The following is a 12,866-nucleotide window of genomic DNA, read 5'->3' on the forward strand; positions in this document are numbered from 1 at the left end:
CATAAATCCTTTTAGAGTCTTCTCAGTCTTGATAATTTCATAAATCTTTGTAGAGTATCCTGAGTCCTGATATTTTCATAAATAATTGTGTACAGTCTTCTCAGTCCTGGTAATTTAATAAATCCTTGTAGAGTGTCCTCAGTCCTGATATTTTCATAAATCCTGGTGGAGTCTACACAGTATTGATATTTTCATAAATGCTTGTAGAATCCCCGCAGTCCTGATATTTTCATAAATCCTTGTAGAGTCTCCTCAGTCCTGATTTTTTCATAAATCTTTGTCGAGTATCCTGAGTCCTGATATTTTCATAAATAATTGTATACAGTCTCCTCAGTCCTGGTAATTTAATAAATCCTTGTAGACTCTCCTCAGTCCTGATATTTTAATAAATCCTTTTAGAGTCTCCTCAGTCTTGATAGTTTCATAATTCTTTGTGGAGTATCTTGAGTCCTGATATTTTCATAAATAATTGTATACAGTCTCCTCAGTCCTGGTAATTTAATAAATCCTTGTAGAGTCTCCTCAGTCCTGATATTTTCATAAATACTGGTGGAGTCTACTCAGTACTGATATTTTCATAAATGCTTGTAAAGTCTCCTCAGTCCTGATATTTTCTTAAATCCTTGTGGAGTCTCCTGGGTCCTGATATTTCCATAAATCCTGGTGGAGTCTACTCAGTATTGATATTTTCATAAATGCTTGTAGAGTCCCCTCAGTCCTGATATTTGCATAAATCCTTGTAGAGTCTACTCGGTCCTGATATTTGCATAAATCCTTATAGAGTCTCCTCAGTCCTAATTTTTTCATAAATCCTTCTAGAGTGTCCTCGTTCCTGATATTTTCATAAATCCTTTTAGAGTCTTCTCAGTCTTGATAATTTCATAAATCTTTGTAGAGTATCCTGAGTCCAGATATTTTCATAAATAATTGTCTACAGTCTTCTCAGTCCTGGTAATTTAATAAATCCTTGTAGAGACTCCTCAGTCCTGATATTTTCATAAATCCTGGTGGAGTCTACACAGTATTGATATTTTCATAAATGCTTGTAGAGTCCCCGCAGTACTGATATTTTCATAAATCCTTGTAGAGTCTCCTCAGTCCTGATTTTTTCATAAATCTTTGTCGAGTATCCTGAGTCCTGATATTTTCATAAATAATTGTATACAGTCTCCTCAGTCCTGGTAATTTAATAAATCCTTGTAGAGTCTCCTCAGTCCTGATATTTTAATAAATTCTTTTAGAGTCTCCTCAGTCTTGATAGTTTCATAATTCTTTGTAGAGTATCTTGAGTCCTGATATTTTCATAAATAATTGTATACAGTCTCCTCAGTCCTGGTAATTTAATAAATCCTTGTAGAATCTCCACAGTCCTGATATTTTCATAAATACTGGTGGAGTCTACTCAGTACTGATATTTTCTTAAATGCTTGTAAAGTCTCCTCAGTCCTGATGTTTTCTTAAATCCTTGTGGAGTCTCCTGGGTCCTGATATTTCCATAAATCCTGGTGGAGTCTACTCAGTATTGATATTTTCATAAATCCTTGTAAAGTCTCCTCAGTCCTGATATTTTCATAAATTCTTGTAGATTCTCCTCGGTCTTGATATTTTCATAAATCCTTGTAGAGTCTCCTCAATCTTGATAATTTCATAAATCTTTGTAGAGTGTCTAGTGTTCTGATATTTTCATAAATAATTGTATACAGTCTCCTCAGTCCTGGTAATTTAATGAATACTTGTAGAGTCTCCTCAGTCCTGACATTTTCATAAATCATTGTAAAGACTCCTCAGTCCTGATATTTTCATAAATCCTTGTAGAGTCTCCTCAGTCCTGTTATTTTTATAAATCCTTGTAAAGTCTCCTGAGTCCTGATATTTTCATAAATAATTGTGTACAGTCTTCTCAGTCCTGGTAATTTAATAAATCCTTGTAGAGTGTCCTCAGTCCTGATATTTTCATAAATCCTGGTGGAGTCTACACAGTATTGATATTTTCATAAATGCTTGTAGAATCCCCGCAGTCCTGATATTTTCATAAATCCTTGTAGAGTCTCCTCAGTCCTGATTTTTTCATAAATCTTTGTCGAGTATCCTGAGTCCTGATATTTTCATAAATAATTGTATACAGTCTCCTCAGTCCTGGTAATTTAATAAATCCTTGTAGAGTCTCCTCAGTCCTGATTTTTTCATAAATCTTTGTCGAGTATCCTGAGTCCTGATATTTTCATAAATAATTGTATACAGTCTCCTCAGTCCTGGTAATTTAATAAATCCTTGTAGACTCTCCTCAGTCCTGATATTTTAATAAATCCTTTTAGAGTCTCCTCAGTCTTGATAGTTTCATAATTCTTTGTGGAGTATCTTGAGTCCTGATATTTTCATAAATAATTGTATACAGTCTCCTCAGTCCTGGTAATTTAATAAATCCTTGTAGAGTCTCCTCAGTCCTGATATTTTCATAAATACTGGTGGAGTCTACTCAGTACTGATATTTTCATAAATGCTTGTAAAGTCTCCTCAGTCCTGATATTTTCTTAAATCCTTGTGGAGTCTCCTGGGTCCTGATATTTCCATAAATCCTGGTGGAGTCTACTCAGTATTGATATTTTCATAAATGCTTGTAGAGTCCCCTCAGTCCTGATATTTGCATAAATCCTTGTAGAGTCTACTCGGTCCTGATATTTGCATAAATCCTTATAGAGTCTCCTCAGTCCTAATTTTTTCATAAATCCTTCTAGAGTGTCCTCGTTCCTGATATTTTCATAAATCCTTTTAGAGTCTTCTCAGTCTTGATAATTTCATAAATCTTTGTAGAGTATCCTGAGTCCAGATATTTTCATAAATAATTGTCTACAGTCTTCTCAGTCCTGGTAATTTAATAAATCCTTGTAGAGACTCCTCAGTCCTGATATTTTCATAAATCCTGGTGGAGTCTACACAGTATTGATATTTTCATAAATGCTTGTAGAGTCCCCGCAGTACTGATATTTTCATAAATCCTTGTAGAGTCTCCTCAGTCCTGATTTTTTCATAAATCTTTGTCGAGTATCCTGAGTCCTGATATTTTCATAAATAATTGTATACAGTCTCCTCAGTCCTGGTAATTTAATAAATCCTTGTAGAGTCTCCTCAGTCCTGATATTTTAATAAATTCTTTTAGAGTCTCCTCAGTCTTGATAGTTTCATAATTCTTTGTAGAGTATCTTGAGTCCTGATATTTTCATAAATAATTGTATACAGTCTCCTCAGTCCTGGTAATTTAATAAATCCTTGTAGAATCTCCACAGTCCTGATATTTTCATAAATACTGGTGGAGTCTACTCAGTACTGATATTTTCTTAAATGCTTGTAAAGTCTCCTCAGTCCTGATGTTTTCTTAAATCCTTGTGGAGTCTCCTGGGTCCTGATATTTCCATAAATCCTGGTGGAGTCTACTCAGTATTGATATTTTCATAAATCCTTGTAAAGTCTCCTCAGTCCTGATATTTTCATAAATTCTTGTAGATTCTCCTCGGTCTTGATATTTTCATAAATCCTTGTAGAGTCTCCTCAATCTTGATAATTTCATAAATCTTTGTAGAGTGTCTAGTGTTCTGATATTTTCATAAATAATTGTATACAGTCTCCTCAGTCCTGGTAATTTAATGAATACTTGTAGAGTCTCCTCAGTCCTGACATTTTCATAAATCATTGTAAAGACTCCTCAGTCCTGATATTTTCATAAATCCTTGTAGAGTCTCCTCAGTCCTGTTATTTTTATAAATCCTTGTAAAGTCTCCTGAGTCCTGATATTTTCATAAATAATTGTGTACAGTCTTCTCAGTCCTGGTAATTTAATAAATCCTTGTAGAGTGTCCTCAGTCCTGATATTTTCATAAATCCTGGTGGAGTCTACACAGTATTGATATTTTCATAAATGCTTGTAGAATCCCCGCAGTCCTGATATTTTCATAAATCCTTGTAGAGTCTCCTCAGTCCTGATTTTTTCATAAATCTTTGTCGAGTATCCTGAGTCCTGATATTTTCATAAATAATTGTATACAGTCTCCTCAGTCCTGGTAATTTAATAAATCCTTGTAGAGTCTCCTCAGTCCTGATATTTTAATAAATCATTTTAGAGTCTCCTCAGTCTTGATAGTTTCATAATTCTTTGTAGAGTATCTTGAGTCCTGATATTTTCATAAATAATTGTATACAGTCTCCTCAGTCCTGGTAATTTAATAAATCCTTGTAGAGTCTCCTCAGTCCTGATATTTTCATAAATACTGGTGGAGTCTCCTCAGTACTGATATTTTCATAAATGCTTGTAAAGTCTCCTCAGTCCTGATATTTTCTTAAATCCTTGTGGAGTCTCCTGGGTCCTGATATTTCCATAAATCCTGGTGGAGTCTACTCAGTATTGATATTTTCATAAATGCTTGTAGAGTCCCCTCAGTCCTGATATTTTCATAAATCCTTGTAAAGTCTCCTCAGTCCTGATATTTTCATAAATTCTTGTAGATTCTCCTCGGTCCTGATATTTTCATAAATCCTTGTAGAATCTCATAAATCTTGATAATTTCATAAATCTTTGTAGAGTGTCTGGAGTCCTGATATTTTCATAAATAATTGTATACAGTCTCCTCAGTCCTGGTAATTTAATGAATCCTTGTAGAGTCTCCTCATTCCTGACATTTTCATAAATCATTGTAAAGACTCCTCAGTCCTGATATTTTCATAAATAATTGTATACAGTCTCCTCAGTCCTGGTAATTTAATGAATCCTTGTAGAGTCTCCTCATTCCTGACATTTTCATAAATCATTGTAAAGACTCCTCATTCCTGACATTTTCATAAATCATTGTAAAGTCTCCTCAGTCCTGATATTTTCATAAATCCTTGTAGAGTCTCCTCAATCTTGAGAATTTCATAAATCTTTGTAGAGTATCCTGAGTCCTGATATTTTCATAAATAATTGTATACAGTCTTCTCAGTCCTGGTAATTTAATAAATCCTTGTAGAGTCTCCTCAGTCCTGATATTTTCATAAATCCTGGTGGAGTCTACACAGTACTGATATTTTCATAAATGCTTGTAGAGTCCCCGCAGTCCTGATATTTTCATAAATCCTTGTAGAGTCTCCTCAGTCCTGATATTTTCATAAATCCTTGTAGAGTCTCCTCAGTCCTGATATTTTCATAAATCTTTGTCGAGTATACTGAATCTTGATATTTTCATAAATAATTGTATACAGTCTCCTCAGTCCTGGTAATTTAATAAATCCTTGTAGAGTCTACTCAGTCCTGATATTTTCATAAATGCTTGTAAAGTCTCCTCAGTCCTGACATTTTCTTAAATCCTTGTGGAGTCTCCTCGGTCCTGATATTTCCATAAATCCTGGTGGAGTCTACTCAGTACTGATATTTTGATAAATGCTTGTAGAGTCCCCTCAGTCCTGATATTTTCATAAATCCTTGTAAAGTCTCCTCAGTCCTGATATTTGCATAAATCCTTGTAGAGTCTACTCGGTCCTGATATTTGCATAAATCCTTGTAGAGTCTCCTCAGTCCTAATTTTTTCATAAATCCTTCTAGAGTGTCCTCGTTCCTGATATTTTCATAAATCCTTTTAGAGTCTTCTCAGTCTTGATAATTTCATAAATCTTTGTAGAGTATCCTGAGTCCTGATATTTTCATAAATAATTGTGTACAGTCTTCTCAGTCCTGGTAATTTAATAAATCCTTGTAGAGTCTCCTCAGTCCTGATATTTTCATAAATCCTGGTGGAGTCTACACAGTATTGATATTTTCATAAATGCTTGTAGAGTCCCCGCAGTCCTGATATTTTCATAAATCCTTGGAGAGTCTCCTCAGTCCTGATTTTTTCATAAATCTTTGTCGAGTATCCTGAGTCCTGATATTTTCATAAATAATTGTATAAAGTCTCCTCAGTCCTGGTAATTTAATAAATCCTTGTAGAGTCTCCTCAGTCCTGATATTTTAATAAATTCTTTTAGAGTCTCCTCAGTCTTGATAGTTTCATAATTCTTTGTAGAGTATCTTGAGTCTGATATTTTCATAAATCCTGGTGGAGTCTACACAGTATTGATATTTTCATAAATGCTTGTAGAGTCCCCGCAGTCCTGATATTTTCATAAATCCTTGTAGAGTCTCCTCAGTCCTGATTTTTTCATAAATCTTTGTCGAGTATCCTGAGTCCTGATATTTTCATAAATAATTGTATACAGTCTCCTCAGTCCTGGTAATTTAATAAATCCTTGTAGAGTCTCCTCAGTCCTGATATTTTAATAAATTCTTTTAGAGTCTCCTCAGTCTTGATAGTTTCATAATTCTTTGTAGAGTATCTTGAGTCCTGATATTTTCATAAATACTTGTATACAGTCTCCTCAGTCCTGGTAATTTAATAAATCCTTGTAGAATCTCCACAGTCCTGATATTTTCATAAATACTGGTGGAGTCTACTCAGTACTGATATTTTCATAAATGCTTGTAAAGTCTCCTCAGTCCTGATGTTTTCTTAAATCCTTGTGGAGTCTCCTGGGTCCTGATATTTCCATAAATCCTGGTGGAGTCTACTCAGTATTGATATTTTCATAAATCCTTGTAAAGTCTCCTCAGTCCTGATATTTTCATAAATTCTTGTAGATTCTCCTCGGTCTTGATATTTTCATAAATCCTTGTAGAGTCTCCTCAATCTTGATAATTTCATAAATCTTTGTAGAGTGTCTAGAGTTCAGATATTTTCATAAATAGTTGTATACAGTCTCCTCAGTCCTGGTAATTTAATGAATACTTGTAGAGTCTCCTCAGTCCTGACATTTTCATAAATCATTGTAAAGACTCCTCAGTCCTGATATTTTCATAAATCCTTGTAGAGTCTCCTCAGTCCTGTTATTTTCATAAATCCTTGTAAAGTCTCCTCAGTCCTGATATTTTCATAAATCCTTGTAGAGTCTACTCAGTCCTGATATTTTCATAAATCCTTGTAGAGTCTCCTCAATCTTGAGAATTTCATATATCTTTGTAGAGTATCCTGAGTCCTGATATTTTCATAAATAATTGTATACAGTCTTCTCAGTCCTGGTAATTTAATAAATCCTTGTAGAGTCTCCTCAGTCCTGATATTTTCATAAATCCTGGTGGAGTCTACACAGTATTGATATTTTCATAAATGCTTGTAGAGTCCCCGCAGTCCTGATATTTGCATAAATCCTTGTAGAGTCTACTCAGTCCTGATATTTTCATAAATCCTTTTAGAGTTTTCTCAGTCTTGATAATTTCATAAATCTTTGCAGAGTATCCTGAGTCCTGATATTTTCATAAATAATTGTATACAGTCTTCTCAGTCCTGGTAATTTAATAAATCTTTGTAGAGTCTCCTCAGTCCTGATATTTTCATAAATACTGGTGGAGTCTACTCAGTACTGATATTTTCATAAATGCTTGTAAAGTCTCCTCAGTCCTGATGTTTTCTTAAATCCTTGTGGAGTCTCCTGGGTCCTGATATTTCCATAAATCCTGGTGGAGTCTACTCAGTATTGATATTTTCATAAATCCTTGTAAAGTCTCCTCAGTCCTGATATTTTCATAAATTCTTGTAGATTCTCCTCGGTCTTGATATTTTCATAAATCCTTGTAGAGTCTCCTCAATCTTGATAATTTCATAAATCTTTGTAGAGTGTCTAGAGTTCTGATATTTTCATAAATAGTTGTATACAGTCTCCTCAGTCCTGGTAATTTAATGAATACTTGTAGAGTCTCCTCAGTCCTGACATTTTCATAAATCATTGTAAAGACTCCTCAGTCCTGATATTTTCATAAATCCTTGTAGAGTCTCCTCAGTCCTGTTATTTTCATAAATCCTTGTAAAGTCTCCTCAGTCCTGATATTTTCATAAATCCTTGTAGAGTCTCCTCAATCTTGAGAATTTCATAAATCTTTGTAGAGTATCCTGAGTCCTGATATTTTCATAAATAATTGTATACAGTCTTCTCAGTCCTGGTAATTTAATAAATCCTTGTAGAGTCTCCTCAGTCCTGATATTTTCATAAATAATTGTATACAGTCTCCTCAGTCCTGGTAATTTAATAAATCCTTGTAGAGTCTCCTCAGTCCTGATATTTTAATAAATTCTTTTAGAGTCTCCTCAGTCTTGATAGTTTCATAATTCTTTGTAGAGTATCTTGAGTCCTGATATTTTCATAAATAATTGTATACAGTCTCCTCAGTCCTGGTAATTTAATAAATCCTTGTCGAGTCTCCTGAGTCCTGATATTTTCATAAATACTGGTTGAGTCTACTCAGTACTGATATTTTCATAAATGCTTGTAAAGTCTCCTCAGTCCTGATAATTTCTTAAATCCTTGTGGAGTCTCCTGGGTCCTGATATTTCCATAAATCCTGGTGGAGTCAACTCAGTATTGATATTTTCATAAATGCTTGTAGAGTCCCCTCAGTCCTGATATTTTCATAAATCCTTGTAAAGTCTCCTCAGTCCTGATATTTTCATAAATGCTTGTAGAGTCCCCTCAGTCCTGATATTTTCATAAATCCATGTAGAGTCTCCTCAATCTTGATAATTTCATAAATCTTTGCAGAGTATCCTGAGTCCTGATATTTTCATAAATAATTGTATACAGTCTTCTCAGTCCTGGTAATTTAATAAATCTTTGTAGAGTCTCCTCAGTCCTGATATTTTCATAAATCCTGGTGGAGTCTACTCAGTACTGATATTTTCATAAATGCTTGTAGAGTCCCCTCAGTCCTGATATTTTCATAAATCCTTGTAAAGTCTCCTCAGTCCTGATATTTGCATAAATCCTTGTAGAGTCTACTCAGTCCTGATATTTGCATAAATCCTTGTAGAGTCTCCTCAGTCTTGATAATTTCATAAATCTTTGTAGTATATCCTGAGTTCTGATATTTTCATAAATAATTGTATACAGACTCCTCAGTCCTGGTAATTTAATAAATCCTTGTAGAATCTCCTCAGTCCTGATATTTTCATAAATCCTGGTGGAGTGGACTGTGTACAGATATTTTCATAAATGCTTGTAGAGTCCCCGCAGTTCTGATATTTTCATAAATCCTTGTAGAGTCTCCTCAGTCCTGATATTTGCATAAATCCTTGTAGAGTCTCCTCAGTCCTGATTTTTTCATAAATCCTTGTAGAGTGTCCTCGGTCCTGATATATTCAAAATTCGTTTCAGAGTCTCCTCAGACTTGATAATTTCATAAACCTTTGTAGAGTATCCTGATTCCTGATATTTTCATAAATAATTGTACACAGTCTCCTCAGTCCTGATATTTTCATAAATCCTTGTAGAGTCTCCTCAATCTTGATAATTTCATAAATCTTTGTAGAGTATCCTGAGTCCTGATATTTTCATAAATAATTGTATACAGTCTTCTCAGTCCTGGTAATTTAATAAATCCTTGTAGAGTCTCCTCAGTCCTGATATTTTCATAAATCCTGGTGGAGTCTACTCAGTACTGATATTTTCATAAATGCTTGTAGAGTCCCCTCAGTCCTGATATTTTCATAAATCCTTGTAAAGTCTCCTCAGTCCTGATATTTGCATAAATCCTTGTAGAGTCTACTCGGTCCTGATATTTGCATAAATCCTTGTAGAGTCTCCTCAGTCTTGATAGTTTCATAATTCTTTGTAGAGTATCTTGAGTCCTGATATTTTCATAAATAATTGTATACAGTCTCCTCAGTCCTGGTAATTTAATAAATCCTTGTAGAGTCTCCTGAGTCCTGATATTTTCATAAATACTGGTTGAGTCTACTCAGTACTGATATTTTCATAAATGCTTGTAAAGTCTCCTCAGTCCTGATAATTTCTTAAATCCTTGTGGAGTCTCCTGGGTCCTGATATTTCCATAAATCCTGGTGGAGTCTACTCAGTATTGATATTTTCATAAATCCTTGTAAAGTCTCCTCAGTCCTGATATTTTCATAAATTCTTGTAGATTCTCCTCGGTCTTGATATTTTCATAAATCCTTGTAGAGTCTCCTCAATCTTGATAATTTCATAAATCTTTGTAGAGTGTCTAGAGTTCTGATATTTTCATAAATAATTGTATACAGTCTCCTCAGTCCTGGTAATTTAATGAATACTTGTAGAGTCTCCTCAGTCCTGACATTTTCATAAATCATTGTAAAGACTCCTCAGTCCTGATATTTTCATAAATCCTTGTAGAGTCTCCTCAGTCCTGTTATTTTCATAAATCCTTGTAAAGTCTCCTCAGTCCTGATATTTTCATAAATCCTTGTCGAGTCTCCTCAGTCCTGATTTTTTCATAAATCTTTGTCGAGTATCCTGAGTCCTGATATTTTCATAAATAATTGTATACAGTCTCCTCAGTCCTGGTAATTTAATAAATCCTTGTAGAGTCTCCTCAGTCCTGATATTTTAATAAATCATTTTAGAGTCTCCTCAGTCTTGATAGTTTCATAATTCTTTGTAGAGTATCTTGAGTCCTGATATTTTAATAAATAATTGTATACAGTCTCCTCAGTCCTGGTAATTTAATAAATCCTTGTAGAGTGTCCTCAGTCCTGATATTTTCATAAATCCTGGTGGAGTCTACACAGTATTGATATTTTCATAAATGCTTGTAGAATCCCCGCAGTCCTGATATTTTCATAAATCCTTGTAGAGTCTCCTCAGTCCTGATTTTTTCATAAATCTTTGTCGAGTATCCTGAGTCCTGATATTTTCATAAATAATTGTATACAGTCTCCTCAGTCCTGGTAATTTAATAAATCCTTGTAGAGTCTCCTCAGTCCTGATATTTTAATAAATCATTTTAGAGTCTCCTCAGTCTTGATAGTTTCATAATTCTTTGTAGAGTATCTTGAGTCCTGATATCTTCATAAATAATTGTATACAGTCTCCTCAGTCCTGGTAATTTAATAAATCCTTGTAGAGTCTCCTCAGTCCTGATATTTTCATAAATACTGGTGGAGTCTACTCAGTACTGATATTTTCATAAATGCTTGTAAAGTCTCCTCAGTCCTGATATTTTCTTAAATCCTTGTGGAGTCTCCTGGGTCCTGATATTTCCATAAATCCTGGTGGAGTCTACTCAGTATTGATATTTTCATAAATGCTTGTAGAGTCCCCTCAGTCCTGATATTTTCATAAATCCTTGTAAAGTCTCCTCAGTCCTGATATTTTCATAAATTCTTGTAGATTCTCCTCGGTCCTGATATTTTCATAAATCCTTGTAGAATCTCATAAATCTTGATAATTTCATAAATCTTTGTAGAGTGTCTAGAGTCCTGATATTTTCATAAATAATTGTATACAGTCTCCTCAGTCCTGGTAATTTAATGAATCCTTGTAGAGTCTCCTCATTCCTGACATTTTCATAAATCATTGTAAAGACTCCTCAGTCCTGATATTTTCATAAATCCTTGTAGAGTCTCCTCAGTCCTGATATTTTCATAAATCCTTGTAGAGTCTCCTCAATCTTGAGAATTTCATAATTCTTTGAAGAGTATCCTGAGTCCTGATATTTTCATAAATAATTGTATACAGTCTTCTCAGTCCTGGTAATTTAATAAATCCTTGTAGAGTCTCCTCAGTCCTGATATTTTCATAAATCCTGGTGGAGTCTACACAGTATTGATATTTTCATAAATGCTTGTAGAGTCCCCGCAGTTCTGATATTTTCATAAATCCTTGTAGAGTCTCCTCAGTCCTGAGTTTTTCATAAATCTTTGTCGAGTATCCTGAGTCCTGATATTTTCATAAATAATTGTATACAGTCTCCTCAGTCCTGGTAATTTAATAAATCCTTGTAGAGTCTCCTCAGTCCTGATATTTTAATAAATTCTTTTAGAGTCTCCTCAGTCTTGATAGTTTCATAATTCTTTGTAGAGTATCTTGAGTCCTGATATTTTCATAAATAATTGTATACAGTCTCCTCAGTCCTGGTAATTTAATAAATCCTTGTAGAGTCTCCTGAGTCCTGATATTTTCATAAATACTGGTTGAGTCTACTCAGTACTGATATTTTCATAAATGCTTGTAAAGTCTCCTCAGTCCTGATAATTTCTTAAATCCTTGTGGAGTCTCCTGGGTCCAGATATTTGCATAAATCCTTGTAGAGTCTCCTCAGTCCTGATTTTTTCATAAATCCTTGTAGAGTGTCCTCGGTCCTGATATATTCAAAATTCGTTTCAGAGTCTCCTCAGACTTGATAATTTCATAAACCTTTGTAGAGTATCCTGATTCCTGATATTTTCATAAATAATTGTACACAGTCTCCTCAGTCCTGATATTTTCATAAATCCTTGTAGAGTCTCCTCAATCTTGATAATTTCATAAATGTTTGTGGAGTATCCTGAGTCCTGATATTTTCATAAATAATTGTATACAGTCTTCTCAGTCCTGGTAATTTAATAAATCCTTGTAGAGTCTCCTCAGTCCTGATATTTTCATAAATCCTGGTGGAGTCTACTCAGTACTGATATTTTGATAAATGCTTGTAGAGTCCCCTCAGTCCTGATATTTTCATAAATCCTTGTAAAGTCTCCTCAGTCCTGATATTTGCATAAATCCTTGTAGAGTCTACTCAGTCCTGATATTTGCATAAATCCTTGTAGAGTTTCCTCAGTCCTAATTTTTTCATAAATCCTTCTAGAGTGTCCTCGGTCCTGATATTTTCATAAATCCTTTTAGAGTCTTCTCAGTCTTGATAATTTCATAAATCTTTGTAGAGTATCCTGAGTCCTGATATTTTCATAAATAATTGTATACAGTCTCCTCAGTCCTGATATTTTAATAAATCCTTTTAGAGTCTCCTCAGTCTTGATAGTTTCATAATTCTTTGTAGAGTATCTTGAGTCCTGATATTT

Source organism: Narcine bancroftii, chromosome 9, assembly GCF_036971445.1.
Source record: "Narcine bancroftii isolate sNarBan1 chromosome 9, sNarBan1.hap1, whole genome shotgun sequence".
NCBI classification, from domain to species: Eukaryota; Metazoa; Chordata; class Chondrichthyes; order Torpediniformes; family Narcinidae; genus Narcine; species Narcine bancroftii.